Source organism: Lissotriton vulgaris, chromosome 4_1 (assembly GCF_964263255.1).
Source record: "Lissotriton vulgaris chromosome 4_1, aLisVul1.2, whole genome shotgun sequence".
NCBI classification, from domain to species: Eukaryota; Metazoa; Chordata; class Amphibia; order Caudata; family Salamandridae; genus Lissotriton; species Lissotriton vulgaris.
This window is the reverse complement of record NC_141691.1, coordinates 1778347916-1778369080: the sequence shown is the minus strand read 5'-3', so window position 1 is coordinate 1778369080 and position 21165 is coordinate 1778347916.

The following is a 21165-nucleotide window of genomic DNA, read 5'->3' as shown; positions in this document are numbered from 1 at the left end:
TATTAAAAAGGTAAGTGAATTTTGGAATAATTGACATTTTTATTACATTGGATCTTCCCAGAAAGGTTAGTGGCAGACCTGTCCATGTTTTAAGTAGCCTTCTCATTTCTTTAGCGATTATCGTTAGATTTAGTTGTGGGACTTTCTCTATTTCTTTGACCAAGGTGATTCCTAGATATTTTATTTTATCCCTACTATATGGTGTGGTTGGATTGCAATTCCAGCTCATTGCTTCAGTTTTTCCTCTGTTTGTTAGATAACCTGAGACTTTACCAAAATTGTTCATCGTGTATTCCAGTGCTTGGTAGGCATTTTCATAATTTGTAGTGAATACCATTAGGTCGTCCGCATATAGTGCTACTTTCTTTGACCAATTTTGATGTTTAAAAGAATGGATTAGTGGATGGTCCCTAATCAGAGAGGCCAGCGGTTTAATGTAAAGATTAAAAAGTAGCGGCGACAACGGGCAACCTTGCCTTGTACCACGTTGTATTTCGATATTACTAGTCAGTCTTCCATTAACCTTTATTTTAGCCCTTGGATTCTTGTATACTTCCTTTATCATATGGGCAACACTTTCCCCCAAGTTATATTTTCCAATGATTTCGTTTATAAAAGCCCAGTTTACCCTATCGAACGCTTTAGCAGCGTCGTAGTTGATTATAGTAAGGGGAAGGTTTTCGGTGGTGGCAATATCTATTGCTGCAAATAACTCATGGATGATCTCATGAATTTGCCGTCCTTTTATTAAGCCCTTCTGATCTAAGTTAATCAGTCCTGGCATTACCTTAGCTAGTCTTTTAGCTACAACTTGCATGAAGATTTTGTAGTCACAGTTAAGTAACGATATTGGTCTGTATGACTCACACAATTTTGGTTTTTTTTCCAGGTTTTAAGATAATGCTAATTGTTGCATCGTTCCAAGTATCAGGGATTTTTTCATGATCTAGGTATATATTATTCATTAAATATGTTAGTTTATCAACTAGGGGTTCTTTTAACGTTATATAAAATTCATTTGGGAGAGCATCGAGCCCAGCAGCTTTTCCTCTTTTTAGGTTGCTTATAGCTGCTCTAACTTCCTCAGGCTTAATCTTTTCATTTAATTCTATCGTTTCCGCTTTTGTTAATTTTGGAAGGGAGATAGCCTCTAGATATTTATTAATTTGTTCTTTAGTTGGATTTATGTCTTCTTTGTAAATACCCGAGAAAAATTTTGAGAACTCCTGTCTTATTATATTGTCTTCAGATGTTTGTGGTAATTTTTCTGAGGTCAGAATGCATGGTATATTATTCCTAGATTGTTCAGTTTTTGTTTTCCATGCTAGTAGTTTTCCGCACCCTTCCCCATATTCATAGCTTGCTATTTTACTGTTTTCCCATTTTTCTCTCACGATGTTTTCCAAATAATTCGTTAGTTTTTCATTTAGATTTCAATGTCTTTTCTCTGCTTCTTCCTTTGTTTCTGGAGAGGTTTCATTCTCTAGTTGTATCTCCATATTTTTAATGTCTAATTCCATCTTTTTAATTTCTAATTTCTTTGTTTTTATTTTTTGTGCCCCTAGACTGAGTAGTTTACCCCATATCACGGCTTTATAAGCGTCCCAGGTTGTTTGTTTCGAAGTACCAGTTGCATTATCTTCAAAATAGTATGTTGAGGCAATTTCTAGCTGGTTAACATATTGTTGGTTGTTAAATAAGGATCGATCTACTGTCCATCTAGGAGGAGTTATATCTTTGGGTAAGAGTAGAGTTAATTTAACTGCCGAGTGGTCCGATAAATGTGCTGGGAGGTGTTCGATGCGGTTCACTTTACTTTGAAGAGATCTATTTAAAAGAAAAAAGTTTATTCGTGATTTATGTCCTAATTTCTTATTATGGAAAGTAAAAGGATACATTTTTTCTCCTTTTTGTGGCCACATATCTTCTAGATCTAGGTCTTTTTTATAGATGCTTAGCCATTCCCTCATCTTGGGTAGGTTGAGTTGATTATTAGGAGGTGATCTATCTACTTTCAGATCAAGTATTACATTATAATCTGCTCCTATTATTATGGGGGCAGATGTGATAAAAGTTCCGAGTATAGATTTTGGAGAGGTGTGGAGTCATCTAGGTTTGGGTCATAGTATCCTACTATGTTAAGTATGTTTTCATCTATTCTTATTTTCGCTACGGCCCATCTTCCTTTATTATCTACTGTCTTACTTTCGACTTTTGCCTTTAAGGATTTTTTTAAGATAATTGCTACCCCCATCACATTACAGTCGTGGGTAGTATATATGCAGGTATCCACCCATTTTAATTTTTTTATTATCTGATCCCACTCAGCGCTTACAAGGTGAGTTTCTTGAAGTATGATAATCTCACTCTTTATCTCCTTTATATATTCCTTCTTCTGTTGGGAGTTCTTGGTCCATTAACGTTCCATGAGAGGACATTTACTATTTTTTCTCTGGTCATTTCTTTTTAAATTGTTCTAGAATTTGGACTATGTTACGGCATTTTTTATGCCTTTCATTGGACACACTTTTAACTCCTTTACTTTTTGAAATATGAGGATATTTTTTCTGAATTTTTTTCCCGAGTTTGCTCCCCACCCGTGTTTTTACATATCTTACATTATAGTTTCTTTGTGAGGATTGTTTCCCCCCCCCTGAGGAAGCCTCCCTTCTTCTTTTGGATGGAATTTTCAACCCGATTCAAGCTCCAGTTCACCAGTTTTTTTTTTACTTACTTATTTTATTTAGAGGGTTTCTTTCCTTCTTTAGTTAGGAGTAGACTTTTGGAATTTAAGAAAAGGTTTCTTCTCCGATTAAACTAATTAGACTTCTCCCTTTGAAGCTGATCTTTTATCTGGATTATAAGGTTTTCTACTTCCTGGGGCTCCCTTATATTATGCATTTTATTGCGCCACATGATTCTAGGCGCTGCTGGAAATTTCATCTGGACGTTAGCCCCAAGTGTTTTCAGCTCTTGCATATGTTGCCCCAGTTCCCACTGTCTGTCTGTGTGGCTTTACATATGTCCGAGCGGATTTTGAAGGACCAGTTATCTTTGTTTAGTGTTCCATTTTTTAGGCCCTCACTCAATATTTTTTCTTTAAGGGTGTAGGTCATAAAATTAACCAAAATTTTTCTTGGGGTTTTCCTTTCCTTACTTTTTCTGAAAGGATCCCTATGGACCCTTTGAATGTCCTCCATCAGATTGCAGCTTTTTGTCCACTGGAAGTATTCTTCAAGGAGAGAGACGATAAACGATTTTATATCTGAACCCTCCAAATTTTCCGGTACATTTAAAATTCTAAGGTTGTTTTTTCTTCCTTGATTTTCCAATGAATCCAATTTCTCTTTAATTGATCGTTTGCTGTCCTTTAGATTCCTGATTTCTTTTTGATTTATGTTCACCTTTTTGCTGAGGTTTTCAACTGCCGCTTCTACTGCAGTAACTCTCTCCCCCAGGTCATTTAGTTTTTGGTCCAAGCCTTCACAGACCTCGCGTATCTTGTTTTGATTCCCCTCAGAGACTGAAAATGTTCTCTCATTACTTCCATTATTTTTTCTACAAACATCTCCATGGCTTTTTCAGTTGGATGTGTTGTTAGGGGGTTGTTTGTTTCTTGTTCTGTTCTTGTTTCTTGTTCTGTAGATCTCTCTAGAGAATTAGTTTGTGGAGATATTTGTTCATCTTCGTTTACCTCCATTAAAGGTGTCTTGTTCGAGGTTATATTAGGCAGAGTAGTAGGTTCCGTTGACATTTTGTTTCTAGTTATCTTCGATGTCCCCCTGCTTTTTAGGTTTCCTAAATTCTCTTTAAGCTTGGATGTTTCACTTGAGCAGACACCGTCACTTGAGGGTAGTTCAATGGATTTGTTCTGGATGGAGAAATGGCCTCCTCTTACTTGTACTGATTGTTGAACCTTAAAATAAGACCGTAAAGATGGGGTAACTTTAATTTTTTGGTTTGAAGTAAGCTTCGGTTTCGTAGATCTTAATTTAACATTTTCAGATAGTTCTGCTAGTTTGGGGGACACTCTCTGTTTTCTTTTAGTGATTCTTGGAGTCACACACTTTTTTAATGGCTCGAGTTGTTGCACTAACTTACGGTTTCTTAGGCAGTAAGAGGATTTTCCTCCACCTTCCAGCTCTCTATCCTTTTCTGCCTCTGTTAGTGTACTCGTTTTGGGTTCTCTATCTAATTTCCTGGATCTTGTGTTATATATAGCCACTTCTATTTGTACTTGACTGTGACTCTCCTCTTTGCTCCCCCTAGCGGCCTTTTGTTCAATACAGCTTGTAATTAAGTCTGGCGTTGTCTTTTCCAGACCACCTCTTTCTCGATATGATAGTCCTTTTGTTTCAGTAAAAGTTCCCAATTTTTTCTATGTTTTAGAACACCTCTGCTCACTATTTGTCTGTAGATTTGAGGGCAATCCTTTTCCCTCAATTCTCTCTTCGTTCAATAGTGGAGTCTCCCTCTCCTTGTTCATTAATCGAGGAGACTTTACTTTAACAGTATTAAATATATTGCCTGATTTTTGTCTCTTCTCTATGCAATTCTCTTACTGTTTGGCTCAAAACCCGTGTACTCGATATACCCTTCAAACTGCCGTTCAAACCTGAGTCCCAATGCGGTTGCACAGCGACGCTCTGAGCGTCTCCTTGTTCGGACCTCGTCCCGCTGACCCTGCCGCTCGTGCCGCGGAACTGGAAGTAACCCTCTGGAACGCCCTCCGGCAGCTCCACGTTGCTCTCCGCGCAACTGTCCAGGCTCCGATGCACGGAGAAAGCTGCAACTGAGACCGGAGAGCCAACGGTATGTTTGAATTCTGCCTTTGAAACCGCAGGCTCTCGTTTACCATGACGCGCCGTGCCGTTTATTGTGCAAGGGAAAATCTTCTGCGTTCTTAATCTTTGTGGATTTAGGGCTCCCGGGTTTGCGTATACTTCGTTCTGTCTCCCTGTGCTATAAAGTTTTATTTTATCAGATTGCCTCAGGTTGCTTCGTTGAAAGGAGTAAAAAAGTCCGTAGAAAGCGCTACTGCAGGAAAGATTAGCTTCTTATTTCATTTTAGCTGGTGAGTCGGAGCTCCTGACCGAGCGTGTTAGCCGGCCGCCATCTTCCTTCGGCACTCACGCCTCTGGGTGTATTACTGTATTGAGGATTTTTGTTGTTTGGTCTTGTTTTGGTTTAGATAAAAGATTACCTATTTTTCTAAACTTGTGTGGTGTCAATTTGTAGTGTTTTCACTGTATTACTGTATGTGTTCACAAATGCTTTACATGATGCCTCTGAGATAAGCTTGTGCTAAGCTACCAAGTGGGTGAGCAGGAGTTATTTTAGCATTGTATCCCGCTTACCCTGTCTAGTAGCAAGGGTCCCTATTTGGACAAAGGTATGCTGGGATCAACAAGTAAGCTGACCTGAAGGCTGCAGACCATTGAGAACTCGGCAGTCAGAATCACTCTCAACTTCCCACACTTCTACTGACAATGCACCACACCTGAAAGAGCTCCACTGATTTTCCATACACAAAAGAACACAATTCAACCTCCTCACCCACACTTTCAAGGCACTACACAACACTGGTCCAGCATACATCAACAATCGGAAAAGCTTTCACAAACCTTCCAGACACCTTTGCTCATCTTGTCTCCTCCTTGCACCCATCCCATTAATTTGAAAAACAGATATGGTGGTTGAGCCTCTCCTACTTCGCTCCTAACACATAGAATGACCTGCCACTGCTCATCAGAGTCACCTCCTCACTTCTTGAATTCCACAAGAAGCTGAAGACCTGACTTTTCTAGTTGCCCAACTAGGCCCTACGTTTGGCTAGACTCACACCTGTGAAGGGGCAATATTAAAAAAGGGTGGGTGGTGCTATTGTAGAAGTGTTAATGATCCACGGCACCTGCTGTCCGGTCGTGGGAGGTCGACATGTTTCGGCCCTCAGTTGCCCTGACTGTCTGTGGGCCTCCTTCAGGACCAAAGTGAAGCTGGCTACCTTTTAAGTCGCTTGTATTGAGTAAGTGTTAGAACTGGGGGTCTCTAGTTGGCATAGGTAGGTACCACTGTCCAAGTAGGGACCCTTGCTTCTAGTCAGGGTAAGGAAGAGACACTCTCTTTAGATAACCTCTGCTCACCCCCTTGGTAGCTTGTCACAAGCAGTCAGGCTTATCCAAAGGCAATGTGTAAAGTATTTGTACCAACAGTAACACAGTGAAAACACCACAAACTGACTTCACAACAGTTTAGAAAAATAAAGATATTTAATCTAAACTACACAAGACCAAAATCCAACAAACACAGTTCAAGAATATGGTTGCGAAAGGGTTCTTAAATTTGCCATAAAAATAATCCACAGTTGCATGATAGTTGCATGATAAGTTCACAGTTGCGTCACGTTTAGCCAACAGTATATTTAAATGCGACAAAGTTCCAAAGCAGAAGTTGATGCAGTGGAAAACAAGCAATGCGTTGCTCCTGAGACCGCGGGGAGGCGTTGGCGACAGCCCCTCTGCAGCAGAGGGCGTGTTGCGACGAATCCGGTCTCTATGGGAGGAAAGCGATGACTTGTATGGATTCCGGTGCGTAGGTTCCGCAGGAAGTTGGTTCTTGCAAAGGCACGATGCGATGATCTGTAGGGGCTGCGACGATCTCCGGGGCGGCAATGCGTGATCCAGTGACGATCTTCCTCTCGCAGCTCCACGATGCGATGGCTCTGCGACAATGTTTGCAGTGACGTGATGCGGTCTACAAGCAAGCGGAGCTGCGATCTCACCCAGCAAAGACAGACTCTGCAACGATGCTCGCAGAGATGGTAATCTTTCCGCGAATGTAGGATACAACGTCTCCGGCAGCAGCACCAGGCGCTGCGACGATCTCAGCCTTCGTAGCAGCGGGAATTTCCTCGCACTGTCGGGGATGCGCTCCGCAAGCGAGCGATGCAATAACATTTCTGTAGCAAAGTCTCTCAAATCTTGGTTTCCAGCTTCCCAGCACAGGTACAACTTCCAGAGGCACCACAACTGGCCTAAGCACTCTAGGAAGGACAGACCTCTCTCAGCAGGGCTCAGGGAAGCTGGGGGTGAAGTCCTTTTGTTCCTGGGACTTCAAAACAGGGAGCCAGCTCTTCTCAGGCCCTTGGACATTCCTTCAAGACAGGACAGCACACAGCAAAGTCCTTCCCCTCTCCTTGGCAGCAAAGCAACAGGTCATGGGCTCCGCTAGGTCCATAATCATACCTTTCAGGGTGCAGTTGAACTTTTCAACTAACTCATTTCCTTGAGGGTGGTAAGGAGTGGTGAACTTATAAGTTACCCCACACTCCTTTCACAGAGACTTCATGTACCTTGAGATGAAGTTGATACCCCGGTCGGAGACCACCTCTCTGGAGAACCCCACATGGGAAAAGATTCCCATCAATGCATGGGCCACCAGGGGTGCTGTGATTGTCCTGAGAGGGACTGCTTCCGGGTACTGGGTGGCATGGTCCACCCAGACCAGGATGAACCTGTTGCCTAAGGCTGTCTTGGGGTCCAGGGGCCCCACGATGTCAATGCCTACCCGCTCAAAAGGGGTGCGCATCACAGGAAAGGGTTGGAGGGGTGCCTTGCACTTCCTTCAGCTCTTGCCAAAAGCCTGACATGTTCGGCAAGATCTACAAAATATCCGACGTGCTTCCTCATTTGGGGCCAGTGGAAGTAGGTGACAAGCATGTGTAGGGTGTGTCTTGCCCCAGATGTCCTGCGAGAGGCACGTGATGAGCCAGAAACATTAGGAAGTTCCGGAAGCGCTCGGGTACCACCAGCACACGGGCTGCACCAGGCTCAGCAAACTTAGGCTCACTATAAAGCAAATCATCTTCCCAGTCAATGAAATGATCCTTGGACCATAGACCTGCTGCCTGTTCTGCGGCCTGTTGCCGCATACCAATGAGAGAAGGGCACTCCTTCTGTGCCTTGTAGAACTCCTCCCTGGAGGAGCCACCCTCTTGCTGCCAATGGGTCAGCTCAGGCAGTTCGCCCAGTTCGGCCACTTGTTTCCTGGTAGGATCCAGGGCATCCCCCCTCAGGTTCTGCTTCCTCCGGGGCTGTGGGAACCACGGGGTGGGTTTCCCATGCCCCCTGCCTCCTCTGATCTTTCCAGGTCTCTGGGCCACTGTTTCAGGGTCCAGTTTTGCTGAATCACCCCTACTGGCTGCCACAGCCGGCGTGGTCACACAGATCCATGCAGGCAAACCTAACATCTCCAGATGAGTTCGGTGCTCCACATCCTTCCATGGAGAACTCTCCAAGTCATTACCTAGAAGACAGTCTACAGGCAAGGCATCACTGACAACAACTTCTAAGATAACAGAGACTACCCCCCACTGAAAGGGAACACGCACCACTTTGCAGAGGCGCACTGAGCTATCAGCTGCAACTACCGGGCGGAGTACATTGAGGATACACTGCTCTTCAGATACCCATTGACACCTCACGGATGTCACGCTGGCTCCTGTGTCTCTCAGAGCCTCAATCTCCCTCCCATTGATGATCACCTTCTGCCCGTATTTCATAGAGTTAGGGGGCAGTAAGGTTTCTTGGACCACCTCTTGGTCTTCTAAAGAGACAAGGGTCATAACGGCTAGCTCCCCTTCCCCACTGGAAATCAAATCCCCTCCCAAAGCTACACTTGCTAACCCTGGGGCGGGAGAACCAGTGGGTGGTGGGTTTTTCTTTGGACACCTGGATTAAACGTGGCCCACCTCGTTGCAGTGATAGCATGCAGAGGGGCCTTGGTTATCACTTCTGGCCCTAGGTGGCAATGGCTGTCTAGGTCTGGGGGGTTGAGACTCCTTTCCCCCGGAACTATTTTGTGGCCCTTGAGAGAATTCATTTTGGTTACCCTTGTCCCCCCACTCTTCTGCTGGGGACCCTGCCCACCTTTGGCTGTGGTACCCACAATTCCTCTGTGGACCCTGGTACTGGTCCAGCGGTCCGTCTCCTTAGCAAGCTCAATGGGGTCTGTCAGCTTGCTGCCTAAAACATGCTGGCGCAGCTCTGGAACACAAAGACTACTCAAGTGCCACCAACTAATCAAATGCAATAACCCCTTAAAACCAGTTACCTTGCTGCCCTTCATTCAACCTTTCAGTGCACTGGAGTACAAAATCACACATTCCATCCAAGTCTCAGACTCTCTCTTCTTGGAGTTTCTAAACTGCAGTCTGTACTGCTCTGGTGTAAGTCCATACCTGAGACATAGGGCCTCCTTCATATTGGGGTCGGTAATGGCACCTGCTAACTCTAAGGGTTCTAGAGCACTCTCCCAGAAGCCTCAACATTTTTCCAAAGGCCCGCCCCCCTTCCCCCCCCCCCCCAATGCTGTTCAGGCACACCATTCAATCTTAATGCAATTTCATAAGAAGTAAACCAGGCATAGATATCCTCACTCCTATTATAATTCTGTACCAGGTCCTTGGGAATATACACTTTACCCCCCTGCACTGGCTTTGCGCTGCCACCATTTGAACTGGAATCCACCTGCTTGGCCTTGATATCCAGTTCTCTCATGCTCAACTCATGAGCCAAAAGCAATTTCTTTTCCTCTAGGGCACAGGCATTTTTACTCTCCTGTGCCGCCCTTTCTCTTTCCGCTCTTTCGCTTTCTTTTTCCATTTCCATTTTTAACTTCAGGACCTCCAAGTCATGGTCCCTTGCTCTCTGATTTTCTTGTAACTCTTCTTGAGTGAAGCCCCTACTGGAATGGTTGCTGCCAGGCCTTGAGCCTCCCAATGGGCATTCAAGATTTTCTGCAACTCCTCCTTCCGGTAGCCGCTCTTGAAGGGGCACTCAAATTTGTCGCAGAATTGTCTAAGCTGTGTAACTTTGTAGGAATACAAATCCTCAATGCAAAATTCTAATTCTGCCTCTTCCACACTGGGTGCCTTCCCACTCACAGACATGATGCTTAGAAGAGTTACTCAAAAAATAGAATAAAAATGTAGTATGCGGTGGCGTAGTGGTCTGCACTCACTAGTGATGTAAACCAATCACTGTGGGTCTAGTACAAATACAAGTTCAAATCCGACTGCTGACCAACAATGTTAGAACTCAGGGTCTCTATTTGGCAAAGGTAGGTACCACTGTCCAAGTAGGGACCGTTGCTTCTAGTCAGGGTAAGGAGGAAGCACTCTTTAGATAACCTCTGCAAACCCCCTTGGTAGCTTGGAACAAGCAGTCAGGCTTATCCAAAGGCAATTTGTAAAGTATTTGTACCAACACTCACAGTAACACAATGAAAACACCACAAACTGGATCCACAACAGTTTAGAAAAATAAAGGAATTTAATCGAAACTACACCAGACCAAAACGAGAAAAATCTAACATACACAGTTCAAGAATATGGTTGTGAAAGGGTTCTTAAAGTTGCAATAAAAATATTCCACAGTTGCGTGAAAAGTTCACAGTTGCGTCATGTTTAGCCAACAGTACCTTTAAATGCGACAAAGTTCCAAAGCAGAAGCTGATGCAGTGGAAAACAAGTGATGCGTTGCTCCTGAGACAGTGGGGAGGCGTTGGCGACAGCCCCGCTGCAGCAGCGGGCGTGTTGCGATGAATCCAGTCTGTATGGGGAGGAAGGCGATGACTTGTATGGACTCCGGTGCGTAGGTTCTGTAGGAAGTTGGTTCTCGCAAAGGGACAATTCGATGATCTGTAGGGGCTGCGACGATCTCCTCGGTCACGATGTGTGATCCAGCAGCGACCTTCCTCTCACAGCTCCTCGATGCGATGGCTCTGCGACGATGTTCACAGTGACGTGATGCGGTCTGCAAGCAAGCGGTGCGGCGATCTCAACCAGCGAAGACAGGCCCTGCGACGATGCTCGCAGCAATGGTAATCTTCCCGCAAATGAAGGATGCAACGTCTCCGGCAGCAGCAACAGATGCTGCGGCGATCTCGGCATTCGTAGCGACTGGAATTTCCCCGCACTGTCGGGGATGCGCTCCGCAAGCGAGCGATGCAATAACTTTTCTGTAGCAAAGTCTCTCAAATCTTGGTTTCCAGCTACCCAGCACAGGTACCACTTTCAGAGGCACCACAACTGACCCAAGCACTCTAGGAAGGACAGAGCTCTCTCAGCAGGGCTCAGGGAGGCATGGGGGTGAAGTGCTTTTGTTCCTGGGACTTCAAAACAGGGAGCCAGCTCACAACAGGCCCTTGAAGATTCCTTCAAGCCTGGGAACACAGCAACAACAAAGTCCTTCCCCTCCCCTAGGCAGCAAAGCAACTGCAGGTCAGTCCAGCATCACACAGCAGGGGAGTCCTTCTTCTTCAGTCTTCCAGCTTTCTCCTTGGCAGAGGTTCCTTCTTGTTTCCAGGATGATCTAACTTTCTGTAGTCAGGGGTCCTGTACTTATACCCCTAAAAGTCTTTGATCCCTTTGTGCAGGAGGAGTCTGAACCCGGTATTGACCAGTTCTGGGTGTTCCTTGAGTACTTTCTTTTCCTGGCCTCTCCTTTCCTTTCAGAGAGAGGGGCAGGGCCGTCAGCCACCCAGCAGGAGGTGGAGCCAGTATTGTGGAGAGCAGGCACAGCCCTATTCAGGCTCAGGTGCTACCCCCTCCCACCACTCTAGATGCAGATGGAGCTAATTAGCCCAGGGATGGGCAACTCAGACTCTGGGAGCCACCCAGCCCCTGTCACTCACAAACCAGACATCAAATCACAAACATGTCAAGGCACACAGAAAGGTCAGACAAGAGAACAGCAACTTTCTAAAAGTGCTGTTCTCAAACACAGGATTTAAAAACAACCTTTCCCAAAAGATGTGTTATTAAATTCTGAGTTCAGGGATACTAGACTTTTATGTCCTATCTTGCTCCTATGGGAAGATATGCTAGTAGCCACTGTAGCCAGCATCCCCACGATAGCCTATGGGGCAAGATAGCCTTACAATAGTGAAAAACGAAAATGGCTGTGATTTACTACCAGAGCATGTCACCTGCACAAGTACATGCTCTATCTTTCACATACACTGCACCCTGCCCAAGGGGGTACCTTGGGCCTTCCATAGGGGTGACCAATGTGTACAGAAAGGGAAGGGTTAGGCCTGGCCAGTGGGGACACTGACCAGGAGGACATGGCAGTTCACAGACTGCACACAGGCACTGCGGTGGCAGGCCTGAGACACCATTTTAGAGCTACTCATGTGGGTGGCACAATCAGTGCTGCAGGCCCACTAGTGGTACAAAACAGGGTGGGGATGGACGGAGTATCTGAACCAATCAAACACTCACACCCAGTCAACAAAGCTGGGTTTAATCCATCACCGTTCTTTAGCCCACTCTGCCACCCCAGTTCAGACATGGCCATATGCAAATCAGTCTGACCCTGTGCTCATGGGAACAGTCCAGCCCAAACTGTCAAGCCATGCCTTCCCTGGACCGGAAACAAGCTTCCTAGGACCGGTTTCTGGCATTACAGCCGTATTCAGCCAGGCTTGCTTGAATCCAGTGGCAAAGTGAGCAAGGGACTCACATCTGAGCATACCCTGCCAACTTATGGCGAACAAAGCGGTACAAAAGGGGGTGGTGATGGACGGAGCATCTGAACCAATCAAACACTCACACCCAGTCAACAGATCTGGGTTTAATCCATCACCGTACTTTAGCCCACTCTGCCACCCCAGTTCAGACATGGCCATATGCAAATCAGTCTGACTCTGTGCCTCATGGGAATAGTCCAGCCCGAACAGCCAAGCCATGCCTTCCCTGGACCGGAAACAAGCTTCCTAGGACCGGTTTCTGGCATTACAGCCGTCTTCAGGCATGCTTGCTTGAATCCAGTGGCAAAGTGAGCAAGGGACTCACGTCTGAGCATACCCTGCCAACTTATGGCAAACAAAGCAGTACAAATGGGGGTGGTGATGGACGGAGCATCTGAACCAATCAAACACTCACACCCAGTCAACAGATCTGGGTTTAATCCATCACCGTTCTTTAGCCTACTCTGCCACCCCAGTTCATACATGACCATATGCAAATTGTTATTGTTATTGTTAGTTTAGATTTGTAGCGCGCTCAATCACCTACAGGCCTCTAAGCGCATTGGAAATAGATGTTGTTACAATAACTTAGCTTCACTCCTCCGAGAGACACCACTACAGGCCTACATTGCGGTCAGGGCTCTTCTGAACAGCAATGTTTTCAGGGATTTCCTGAACCGTAGGAGATTCACCTCCCTGCGTAGCCCCTCAGGCAGCTTGTTCCATAGCTGAGGGGCCAAAACAGAGAAGGCTCTCCCTCCCTTGGTCACTAATTTATAGCGGGAGCAAACCAGTAGCTGAGAGTCCGATGATCTGAGTGTTCTCTTCGGACTGTATACTTCCAGACGGGCTTTAATATATGCCGGCGCATGGCCATAGATCGCCTTATGCGCTATACAGAGGCTCTTAAACTCAACCCTCTCTTTAACAGGGAGCCAATGAAGATTTTGGAGTAGAGGGGAGGCCTTTGTTCGTCTGGGTACTTCGAAGATCAGTCGTGCCTTTCATTCATTATGACTTGAAGTCTGTTAGTCAATGTTTTAGGGAGGCCAAGATACAGGGCATTCCCATAGTCGATCCGTGAAATGACGGTTGCTGCTACAATTGAGCGCATCATAGAATGAGAAAGGAGGGGGGCTAACTTCCTCAATTGTCTGATGATGTTCGTGCAGGTTCCAACAACGGTGGAAATTTGGCTGCACATTGACAGATCACAATCTAGTTTAATCCCCAAACTCTTCACGTTGGCACTAGGTTTTGGGGCTGATCGAAGCTCTGCAGGCCAATACAGATCACTCCACGGTGAGGTGGTAGAAGGAATTACCAGTACCTCGGTCTTATCCGGGTTGATCTTTAATAGGTTTTCCGTCATCCACCCCACGGTAAACCTCAAGATGTTTTGAGCTTGGATTTGTGCTGTCCCTGTATTATCAATGCTCAGCACAAGCTGAGTGTCGTCAGCATAGTTGAAGACTCTACAACCCATCTCAGCCAAAGACGCAATCAGGGGCTGCAGATAAAGGTTGAACAGGAGTGGGGACAGTGCGGAACCCTGCGGTACCCCGCACTCTAAGAATCCCACCTCCGATATCGACTCCCCCAGTTGTATCCTCTGTGTCCTTCCCAAAAGGAAAGATTGCAACCACTTAAAGGCCAAGCCTTTGATCCCAAAGGCCTCCAGTCTTCCCAAGAGCAGGTCATGGCTGACGGTATCGAACGCCGCTGACAGGTCTAATAAAATCAGGGCGTTCGGTTTTTTGCCGTCAGCCATGCCTCTCAGTTCATCTAGCACCGAGAGCATCACTAGCTCGGTGCTATGGTGCGCTCGAAACCCCGCCTGTCTGACCCTGTGCCTCATGGGAAAAGTCCAGCCCGAATGCCAAGCCTTGCCTTTCCTGGACCGAAAACATGCTTCCTAGGACCGGTTTCTGGCATTACATCCGTCATCAGCCAGGCTTGCTTGAATCCAGAGGCAAAGTGAGCAAGGGACTCACGTCTGAGCATACCCTGCCAACTTATGGCGAACAAAACGGTACAAAAGGGGGTGGTGATGGACGGATTTAAAATTTAAATGTCATTTTTAGAAAGCTGGCATTTTCCTTCCTTAGCCATTTAGTACCTGTAGCCTGTTTCTGGGTCACATGGCTGGTGTAGCTGACAGCTGAACTTTGTGATTTTTTCCTAAACAGCCACATACAATAGGGAGCTTAAACCTGCCTGGAAGGGCCATAACTGGCAGGATGCAAGGAAGGAGCTTGGAGCTTGGCGCAGCCCCACTTACACTGGAATAGACTGTGTCCTTCCTAATGCAAAGGGCTGCATATCCCTCTGTAGTTGTGTGGAGCCAATACAGGGGAGGAAGGCTGCCTTGGGGCTTTAGAGGGATAACTCTAGAAGCTTTTCCCCAACTTCAAAGGTATAGATGGGTATTAAGACTGTACCTCAGACACTACCTTTTCAGTACACTTATGGACCCATGGATACTCGGTCAGGAAGGAGGACAGCTATGCTGCTGAAGGACGGCCACTGTGCTGGACTGCTGCCCTGCTATGCTGACCTGCTGCCTGTTGTCCTCTTACCTAGGTGAGAAAGATTGGACATACATCTCCTGAAACCAGAACCTCAGAGTTTCAAGAGTTATTGGCTGGCCTCCTGCCTAGAGCCTCAAAGACAGAAGGCTCCAACAACCTTGCTCAAGCACTTTGACTCTGATATCTGTGATTCTACCTTGCCAAGTGATGTCACCCCAGTTTGGGACACTTGGAAGTGGGCCTAAGGTGCTCTGCCAGCCTCTGTGGATCCAGTGGAACTGATGTATCTCCTCTGCTGTGTGGCACAACCCCCAGCAGAACCAACGTATTGTTGCTGCCATGTGGATCGGTACCACTGCAAAGACCTGCATTGCATTGCAGCCCATTGACGCATCTGAATCACTATACATCACTTCTTCGGCTCAGGTCCTCACATCCCTCATCGTCGGCCACCTCAATGATGACATCAGACTCCTCATTGCAGCCTCGCAGCTCCTCGGAACTGGTGCATTGTCCTGACTGCACAATGCATCCTTGACTGCAGGCTTCGCATTGCAAGCCCTCGTTCACAATGATGTATCAGGCCTCACTGCATCCCAGAACCGATGCATCACTTTGGCTGCAGAATGCATCTTTGTTGTGGATCCTTGCAATGCTCTATAAATCAGGTTTAAGGTAATCTCTTCAGCTGGTCTAACTGGGTCCCTGGAGCCAGCTCCATCGATATCAGCCTAAACATGTGGCGTTGTCCCGGTCCGGTGTAACCAGATATCCACAGTTGCTACTTTATGCTTTTTGGTGTTATTTTCACTAAGGTCTTTAAAATTGAATATCTCTGGACCTTCTAATTGGATTTTTGTCATTTTGGATTTGTTTTTAAAAAAAATACTTTCTGTTGTGGGCTCCTTTTGTGGTGTGTATTCATTGTATTACTGTTTGAAGCATTGCTCAAATGTTTTACACATTGTCTTTGAGTTAATCCTCACTTCTCTCAGCCTAACTGAGGTTCTGGAAATTTTGTCTTGTCTCGTGAGGTTATGGTTCCGTCACGATTTTGGTGATGTTGTACCGTATTTAGTAAGTGCGGCTAATATGGAATGAATTTGTTGCGTTAACTAGAGAGTTCATTAGACTTTGTCTCGAATATGGGTTCCATTTTGTCCGTGCCTCCATTTTGTGTTGCCATCACGTAGGCCCGTGGGCCCGTGGAGGTAACCGAATGAACGAAGTTGCATGGGCTTCGCTGTTCGTGCACTTATTAACTAGACCTTTTCTTGACTCTTGAGTGAACTGTAAGAAACTGACCTCGCTAAGCCAATTTCTTTGGTTGATCGTTGTCTGAGATTGCCAATCAAAGTTCAGGACATCGTTAACTTTTAGGTTCTTTACACATGCTTTATCTTGCTCGCTATCTGTCATTGTTTCTTTTCTATGCTCTTTCATTACATGCATTGTGCTTTCAATGATGGGTTTGTCCGGCTTGTGGAGATTGGATTTGGGACATTCCTAATAATTAACTTGTGGGTTGGGGCAATGTAAACCGAGGGCTTTTGCTATGTGATACTTTGTTTGAGAATGTACCTTATTGGCTAGAATTTTGCGCAGTGGGTGCTTTTGAAATGTGAATTTTGGCATAAAAAGGGATGTCTTGCCTTACAAAATAGAACAGTCTCCTGAGTTGTACACTGTGTTGTATTTCTAGGACTTCTGTTACTAGCTGCAAGTAATAAATTTGGTCTCTGACGCCACCCAGAAGTATTCCGTGTCTCTGTATACCAAGACAGGTGAATCCGAAGACTTTTGGCATGCCCCTGGCGCCTCTGGGTTTAAAACCCGGTTTTTCAACTGGTGCCCAACGTGGGGCGACTTCAGTGGTACCGGTCTAAGCCCGAAGATTGTGAGGAACTTCGTGAGGAAATTCTGGAGGAGTGCCCCCACTTCATCAACCCCTGCATGTCGACTGTGGACTGAAGGTCTTTACTGCGAGGCTTCCCCTTTCCGACGGCTACGAAGGACTGCTGCCCTGACTGTCGCCCTGTCTTGGACCCTCTTTTGATGATTTGTAAGGCGAGACGATAGACGGTCTTCTGGTGGCGTGACAGACATTTTGGTTAAGTACAAGTGGGTCGCTCCCACAACTTTGTTTGGTTTCTTGGGTTTCTTTGATTTGGTTGTTGCAATTACCAAAGCCGAGGGGCTCGTATATTTGCAAGTATATCGTGTTGATAACCCCTTGAAGTTTGAAGCTAGATTAGTGAGCTATAAGATGCCTGATCTTAGCAAATTTAGGAAATGGTTTTGTTGTAGTTGTAACAGAGATTTCCGATTAGAGGACTCGTGTATGATACCTCCGGTTGGAACTCCAACTTATGAGCTCTATTCAAAGCATGGTATGGGTCCAATTACGTTTAATGAAGTATGGATCCATTATACCAGGAAAGATGGTGTCTTACGATGGCCCCAACATGGTAGTTTCGAATCAGAGGTTTTAGATAACCTAGAAGTTGCGCTATTTAGGAAGAAAGCTCGGCCTGCGATGTTTGACTCTTTTGCCTCTGGCATAAGGAAGCCAAACAGCGAGAAATTAAGCAAGCTAAGAAAGATAGGAAAGAAAAGAATATATCCATAAAGCAAGCTGCTAGGCAGTTTAAAGAAGATGAAGAAGATCGTGCGATTGAGGTGTCAGATAGACAACATTGTATGGCCGTTGACAAATGTTATCCGGCTTTGCCACCTCTTCTTCCGAATGTGACAAATGATCCTGAAAAGGATCCTTTGATGTCGCATTTGTTGAGATTACCACCGCCTTATGTGCAGAGTGCTACGGCACCTCCGCGACCCCCTGTTGTTCAACCCCCAGGTGTTGTTCAGCCGCCAGCTGTTCTTCCTCAGTTGGTTCTTCCTCCATTGGCGCAGCCTTCTCTAGGGCCGCCAGCTTTGCTACCAGTTCTGCCTCAAACTCCTTTGCCTCCTTCTCCTTTGACTTCCTTTTCTACTGACCCTATGTCTTTGTCACCTCAAAACACTTTGTCTTCTGTCCTTATGTCAACTTCTTCTCCTTCTACTCGAAAACGGATGACTGAGACTGTTGCTAGTCTTTTGTCTCCACTCTTTGGGTCACTGAGTATGACCCCGGTTTCGGAACGTAAGCAGAGTCGAAGTCAGCTTCCTGGTCCTGAAGAGCGGGCAGTGTTGGATCTTTTGGCTCTTAGATGGATTTTAAATGTTTCAAGGTATGATTTACAAGTGGTAATGGATGTTTTCTTACAGTGGGATCCGCCTAAGCAAAGGTATGTTTTTGATGTAATGTGTACTTTCCTTCGTGAAGAATGGGAAAATAATGAGTTGGGTCTGATTCCACAGAAAGTGCTCGATGTTCAGTCTGAATTTGCTAAAGGGACGATATTGGGTCCCGATGTTGAGGAAGGGGTAGAGACGCTTCTTGCGTTTAGGTGTAGACTTCCTTCTCAGTCGTTGTTTGAACCTCATCCTTCTGTTAGGAGGAAAGTGAAGCAGTATCCTATGAGAGAGGTTCCCCCTGTATGGAGAGAGGCAGTTGCTGCCGAAGCCGGTAATGGTATTGCGGCTGCACCGGCTCATTTTCAGCGAGTGTGGGTACATGTTCCTTGGAAGAGAGCAGAGGTCCTGGCTCTTAAGCAGACTTTGCCTGACCCCCGTAAGAATCCTGCTGGTTACTACAAGGAGTTGTCCCAGACAGTTGATGCGTGTGTCATGAATTTAGCTGACGTGGATATGTTGTTGGGTAATGTAGTCCCTCAACCTTTGTGGGCGAAGATCCGTCACGAGGATCATGCGGTAGAGTTAGGAGATACATGGGTTAATATTGCTGCTGCAGATGGTCAACAGGTAGGAGGTGCCAAACCTGAACCTTTAGTTGCAGAATTACCCGATAGGATCATTAATTTAATGAAAACCTTGATGCCTCCTATGCGAGTGAATTGGGACATGTTAGTAGCATGCAAACAGAAGAAAGACGAGAGTGTGTCTGATTTCTTCACTAGGTTTGAGGAAACATTTATTGATCACAGTGGTCAGGACATGAGTACAGAAGGTGGTCAAAGATTATTTGTAGACAAGTTTGTTTTTAATTTGCTTCCTGAGCTTTGTAATAAGTTAAAAGACTCTGAGAGTTCATGGGCTGTTTCTTCCTCGGCCCAGATATTGGCTACTGCACAATATTACGAGAATAGAGATAAAGATGAGAAGGATAAGGCAGAAAAGAAGACTAAAGAATCGAAGACGAAGGTTCTTCCACAGCAGGCGTATCCGCCTCGCTCTAATCAGCGTCAGCAACCTTCCCAGTTTCAGCAGCCCCCACAGTTCCAGAGATTGTTGCAGAAGCTTGAGTCTTTTCCTCCGCGACTTCCGCTAGGCCCTAATCAGTGTGCTTAATGTAGGGAAGAAGGTCATTTCAAGAATAGTTGTCCGGTTTTGCTACAACGTACGAATGGTCTGTCTGGTCAGAGAGGTCGTGGTGGTTTTCGACAAGCGCCTAGGGGTAGAGGACGTGGTATGTTTTCTCAGAATGAACGTTCCGTTCCCCCTCAGAATTCTATGAATTATTTTGATCAACAGAACGTTTCGTCTGTTCAGTCTGCTCAGTACTACACGGATGACTATTATGTTGAAAGCGAGAGTGCTGGTTTTAATGATAGCTAGGACAGCCAAGGACAAAGAGAGGGAGCAGTGTCAGTTCCAGTAGACCAGAATGGACCTTATGTTGAAGTAATTACATCAGGTGCGGCTAAGAGTTCTATCATACACTCTAAACACCCTGGCGCACCTTTGTTTGGCTTGGTGAATGTTTTGGTAGGATTTTCTGGTGCCCCAGTTCGTAATCCGGTTTCCAGTCCTTTGCCTCTTTCTATTGGTCCTTGTGAATTGGAAGCACCCCTTATTCTAACGACAGGTTGTGGTGAGAATTTGTTGGGTTTGGATTTGTTGAAAAGATTGCATGCAACATTACATTGTTCTCCTTCGGGAGTACATCTTATGTTGGGTAAGAGAGTGATCTCTCCGATGTATTTGTCTAAAGATCGGCTTCCACTGGAATTGCGTTCGCTCCCTGATACTCTGTGGGCTACAGGTCCCAATGATGTTGGCCTCTTGCAGATTCCACCATATGTTGTTACTCTCAAGTCAAATGCTAAGCTACCTCGCATTCCCCAATACAAGATCTCTAGTGATGGTGAGAGAGCTCTTTTAGCGATTATCTATGATTTGGTTGAGAAAGATGTGATTGAAGAAATTAGAGGTAATGTGTGTAATAGTCCTGTTTTGCCTGTCCTTAAGCGTACTGACTCTTCTCAACCACTTGTGTATCGGTTTGTGATCGACCTTCGAGAGGTCAATAAAATTGTCGTGCCGCAGTTTCCTGTTGTTCCGGACATTACTGCCTTATTGACTATGATCCCTGCTTCAGCTGCTTGGTTTTCTGTTATTGATCTGAAGAATGCTTTCTTTAGTATTCCGATTGCTGAAGAAAGTAGGGATTTTTTTGGCTTCTCTTTAGGAGGCCGAAGCTTCCGGTTTAAGCGCGCTCCTCAAGGTTATTGTGAGAGTCCCTCCATCTATAGTCAGGCTTTGAAAACTCAGCTTGATGCTTTTGTCTTGCCCCCTGGTGCGACTCTTATCCAGTACGTGGATGATCTGTTGTCACTGCTGATGATGAAGAGATTTGTAAAGCAGTTACGCTTTCTTTGTTGCGACATTTGTCTGACCTTCACCATAAAGTGTCACCTTCGAAGTTGCAGTTTTGCCGCCAAGAAGTGACCTACTTAGGTCATCTCTTGTCGAAGGAGGGAAGACGATTGACCCCCAGAGCGTATTCAAGCGATTGCTCAAATGACTGTGCCATCCACACAGAGAGAGGTGCGTGCGTTTTTGGGTATCACCTCGTATTGTAGGCAGTGGATTCCGAATTTTTCTCTATTGGCGAAACCTTTGTTGGCACTTACCCTTAAGGATACACCGAATCCTCTTCCTTGGTCTGACGAATGTCAGACGAGTTTTTCTGAATTGCGTGATGCATTGTGTTCTGCTCCTGTGTTGGGTACTCTCGACTACAGTAAGTCTTTTACAC